The 5,376-nt window shown below is 36.2% G+C and overlaps 1 protein-coding gene across 1 annotated transcript in view; it reads right to left on the bottom strand.

Moving 5' to 3' along the window:
* Positions 1–2,525: 2,525 nt before the first annotated feature.
* snx7 (sorting nexin 7) overlaps positions 2,526–5,376 on the bottom strand; it is a 42,900-nt gene continuing 40,049 nt past the window's right edge. The window contains exon 9 of the mRNA XM_040127217.1: positions 2,526–5,376. This exon is cut by the window's right edge and continues 121 nt beyond it. The gene's annotated coding sequence lies outside the window, so the exon portion shown is untranslated.

The raw sequence follows: 5,376 nt of genomic DNA, 5'->3' as shown, positions 1-5,376 counted from the left end.
AACAGCAAGTGTATGTATCCAAAGCCTGGTATATACTGTGTTATCTCTCTCTACCATAGAGTACCATTTTTGTCCGCTGTAATTTATTTTGACTCAGTCCCCCATACATCATCCTGCTGGCCCAAATACTCATCAGACCACAAAATGTGTATTAATCCGCTGCTGAAAATGGTTCCCAACAAATGCAAAAACTAAACTACAGTGACTAACTGTTTTGGAAAATTACTGAGACCGAGTCTTTTTTTCTTTTTTTTCTCCTTCTTTTTTTAATGTCCCTCTTCAATAGGATACTGTTAGGCAGAATGTACTTTATAACAATCTTTTCATTTGTAATTTCCCCTTTTAATGTTATGTCCAGTATCCACTCTCCTTTTAGCTCTGGTTTGGTCTCTAACAACTACACTGGTAGGTGCTTCTTGGTATTTTGAGTTGGGAAAACTCAACAATATACTGTAACATTAAAAATTAAGTGCAGCCTAAGTGAAAATGCAAAGAAAATTAGTTCAACCAACTTGATCAAAGTAAGCATATGAATTACATCAGACTTCGTTACACCTGAAATTCCCGAAGAAACTCAAATTCAAGAGAATTGCTAAGAAAATCTAGTTGCATGAATTGTAATTTTCCGCTTTTAACATTTTTTATCATCTCTTCTTTTTGTGTGTCCTGCATCTTTACTTCATTAAACATTACATCAAATAAGTAGTCAGTATTAACACAAATCACATTTTAAGAAATAGAATGGTAATTAAAAAATAAATATAAAATTCAATAATTTGTTATTTGTGATTGTTTAATAACCAAATACATTAAGCAATTCTTAAAATCTATTTCCAAGGTTCTTAACCTCTGTAAACTTTCATAATCTTTAAAAGGAATTCCTCACACAATTAAAAGAAATATTATATATATATATATATATATATATATATATATATATATATATATAAATCCTTTTTTCTTTTTTTTTCTTTGACCAAAAATAAAACAATATAGAACTGGGTCATGCCCTGGGAGCTAACCACCAACTGTCACATGTTCTTGTACTAAAACAAATATGGGTGGGTTGTCTATATACAGTGACATTTGTACTGAAAAGGACAAAAAATTAGGTAAAAAGCTCAGAGTTTTGGTGAGATCCTGGAGAGGTGCATTGAGCTGTAGAGTCCATACAAGGAATTGGAGATGAATGAACTAAAACAAAGCTAACGTTTGGTAAAGCTGTTAATTTACTGGTATGTCTCTCTAAGGTGACACACAAGTGACGTCATCATTTGCTGATGTCAGTCGCAAATGTCAGACGTTTAACAAACGTTTTACGTGAACAGTTGTCAACGACTGGATCTGAAGACTTAAGATTAGAATCTTTACATATCACACACTATATGATTTTATCTACCCACTTTCAACACCAACTGACCCAGTCCAACTTGTTTTCATTAGTCTTCAAAGACACCTCTACCACATTCATAATCGGCTTAACGATCCTAATGTGTGTCCCCGCCTTTACAGATTTTTTGTACATGTACTTCACATCTACTAAGCATTAATTACGTGGCCAGAAACATGAAACACAGTGCTCTGCCATGTCTTACCACAGCATTAAAAAATGTATATTTACGTTCAACATAATTCTGCATGCCATAAAAATTGTGTACATCCAAAAGCTATTAGGCTAAACCTGACACACACCTTTCCTCTCTAAGCAAAACCCCATATCTCTAGGTTTATGTCGAACTAAATCTGTTTCTTTGCTCTTGTAACAATGCTGTTTTAATGGCAGCAGTTTTTGGAATACTTTTAAACACTGCAGTTTTTTTAAGAAAAGGCTGAAAGTAGTTTATTAACAGTGAGACAGCTAGAAACCCAAGAAAACAATTAAATTTCAATTCAATTCAATTCAATTTTATTTATGTAGCACCAAATCATAACAAAGGTTATCGCAGGGCACTTTTCATGTAGAGCAGGTCTAGACCGTACTCTTTACAGTACTCTTTATATTACAGAGACCCAACATTCAAGGTGGTTCCACAGTAGAGGAGCCTGATAACTGAAGGCTCTGCCTCCCGTTCTACTTTTGGAGACTCTAGGAACCACAAGCAAGCCTGCATTCTGGGAGCGCAGTGTTCTACTGGGGTAATAGGGTACTATGAGTTCTTTCAGACATGATGGTGCCTGACCACTAAGGGCTTTGTAGGTGAGGAGGAGGAATTTAAAATTTTATCCTGGATTTTACAGAGAGCCAATGCAGAGAAGCTAACACAGCAGAAATTTTCCTATTTCCTGTCAGTACTCGCGCTGCAGCATTCTGGATCAGATGGATTTACAATAACAAGGATTTACAATAATCCAGCCTAAAGGTAACATGGACTAGTTTTTCTGCATCATTTTGAGAAAGGGTGTGCCTGATTTTTGCAATGTTACGTAGACGAAAAAAGGCAGTCCTTGAAGTTTGTTTTATGTGAGAGTTAAAGGACATTTCCTGATCAACGATAACTCTGAGATTCCTAACAGTGGTGCTGGAGGCCAGGGCAATGCCATCTAGCGTAAGTATATCATTAGATAATGTGGTTCTGAGGTGTTGGGGGCCAAGCACAATAACTTCAGTTTTGTTCAGTTCTGAGTTTAAGAGCAGAAAGTTTCTGGTCATCCAGGTCTTTATGTCCTTAAGGCATGCTTGAAGTTTAGCTAACTGATTGGTTTCACCAGGCTTCATTGACAAATACAATTGGGTATCATCGGCATAGCAATGGTAATTTATGGAGTTTTTCCTAATAATATTGCCTGAAGGAAGCATATAGCAATAAGCAACAAGAGAAATCTGTTGATACAAACTTGAATGAAGTCAAATAGCAATTGTGGAAATGGGTTGAGCACAACATTTCCAAGAACTATTTTTCATTATGGGTATGGGTATGCTCCTCTGTGCCTGAGGGGGATAAGCATAAACCTTTAGTTTGTGTGCAGCAGAACTCCAGCACAGTGATTTTTTTCAACAGGTTAAACCTTTTTAAAAGAGAAGCAGGGCTTTTCAGTTCAGCCCCGGTGCAATAATCATTACGTGTGCTCCCAAACATTTTCTTAAAAGTAATTTCAATCGACTTTCAATAACAATGACTGGCAAAATGATGAACATTGCTGCTGCATTCAGGATTAGCCCTGCCAACTAGTATAACTTTTTAAAAAACTTTGACACTTTGGAAGGCAAAATATGCTTGTTGTGGATAAACAGCCTGCATAAGGATTATTTTTTAAGCTGATATGTGTGATTCACTTTGAGTCTAGATACCTGGGAGAGACATTGAACATCTTTGTTTTTCACATTTTTTTTTTTTACAGTCTACAAACAGAGAGTGAGATTTGTCTTTAATATCATGTCATCTCAAAAACAATTTTATTCACTGTTTTTACACATTCAATAAAGATAAAAGCAAAAAGAAAGCAAGAGAAAAAAAAGATTAGAAAAAAGATTATCAGTATAAAAAAGATTATTTAAGCATTCTATTACAAATTCATTGCAGATAGCCAGTCTTCATCGGACATGTAAACATTAAATCTCTATCAGCACAAAGAACCATCCATTTATCTAAGAATTCCATTATGCATTTAAGGCTTCTCTGCTAAGTACAGCAGATCAGTAGTACTGTGTGTTTTATTCATATCATTCTGATCTCACTTTAGCCTAAAAGGAAAACTTAAAGTTTAGCTGGATGTAGATGTCACCTGCAGTACAGATTACAGTATGTGATGTTCAATGCATTTCTTGAGCTATTTTGTAATGGAATTATTTTTCTAATTGTACTTTTTGGTGTACACTTGTTACATAAACACTGCCTGATTCCTTTTCAGAGAACATGATAAATGAGAAAATACATTGACAAAAGACCTCAACTTGCTTCCAGTCACAGACGGGCATATTAAATGAAAGTCTGATCATTACTTGTGCCAGGATCAGACTTCACAATATGTAAGATGGCTCCTGTGTCAGATTAGGGGTCCTAAATTCTTGCTGTGACTTGGATGAAAGATATGGCAGACTTCACGTAGGACCCCGACCAATAAGAGCCCAACACAAAGCTCAAACTATACTTTCTGAGTCTACATAGCAAATTGTAAATTGTAAATATTGTCATCTGCATGTCTGCATGACTGTATTGGCCAACATATTTGAATGCGTTTGTGTATGCAGGCACCCAGTGCAGTATAAACATAACAACTTGCACACTCAGTGTCCATGTTTGGCCTATATCCAGCTGTTAAAGGTTCCCTTTGCAGTTTTTGACCTCTAGCAGTACTACAGAGCTATTTTTCAATGAGTGGGTCCCCATCTCGTAGGAAACATGTCATTAACTAAGCTTCATGAAAGAACCTAGTTTGAATTCAGATTTGGGAAAAAATAGTGGTCATGTCTAAAATACTATAATGTGGTTACCATTAAATGGGTATCAATAGCTGTGTCCCAATTAGGGGTGTTATCTTTTGAAGTCTGCATTTCACAATGTGTACATTAGGACTGTCAACTTTTCAAAAAGACCTAGTTTGAACAAATAAAAACTAACACATGATTCGGTCATATTTATTTGAATCCAAAACACATAACCTTATCCTAAACTACATTGTAGAATTGACATCCATTTTTTTCATGCTCGCTTCTTCTGCTGGTAAAAGGCTAACAAGTAACTTGAGAATAGTTGTCATTACTGTAAGTGAGCAGCATTTTTAAAAGGCAGCACACAGCATTATTTTATCTACCGTTCCTCTATCGATGGTTTCAAATCCATACACGTCACATTACTTTGGAACTTTTAGACTCCTTTATGATGGAACTTACATTATAGTTTACCACTCCTATTTGAAAGTTGAGTGCAACTTCCTGATGGTAAAGATGGAAAATTCCAACTAACAAAGTTGAAGAGGGCCACCTGATTGCATCATTAGTTTTGGTTTGTGTGAGATGAGGGGCACAAACTTATGAATAACGCAACACCTTGGCATTCTGCATCCTTTCAAGGAGGCATCGAACAGCCACAAGACAGTAAAGTGGGGCCAGAAGAGCCAGGAGTCTTTTAATTTTTGGCCAAGCACATAGAGGTGTGTAAACAGTAATATGTTTGGTAATTTGGATCACAGTGTAGGTTTTGTTGATGTCCAATCATCATTGGAATGGTGAAACTGGGATTAACCCCTTTGGGCAGACAGAAAGAAAGAGAGAAGGAGAGACAGAAAGAAAGAGAGAAGGAGAGACAGATAGAGAGAGAGAGAGACAGAGTGGGCTTGTTTCGTACATAAGGCATGTCTGCATAAGTGGACACTGGTTCAAAGTCTGTATTTGGAGGTTCTGGTGGACAGACAAAAGGTTGTGTGTATGTCATTTAG

Source organism: Xiphias gladius, chromosome 5, assembly GCF_016859285.1.
Source record: "Xiphias gladius isolate SHS-SW01 ecotype Sanya breed wild chromosome 5, ASM1685928v1, whole genome shotgun sequence".
Taxonomy (NCBI): domain Eukaryota; kingdom Metazoa; phylum Chordata; class Actinopteri; order Istiophoriformes; family Xiphiidae; genus Xiphias; species Xiphias gladius.
The sequence above is the reverse complement of the archived record's forward strand: the minus strand, read 5'-3'. Positions and strand labels throughout refer to the sequence as shown.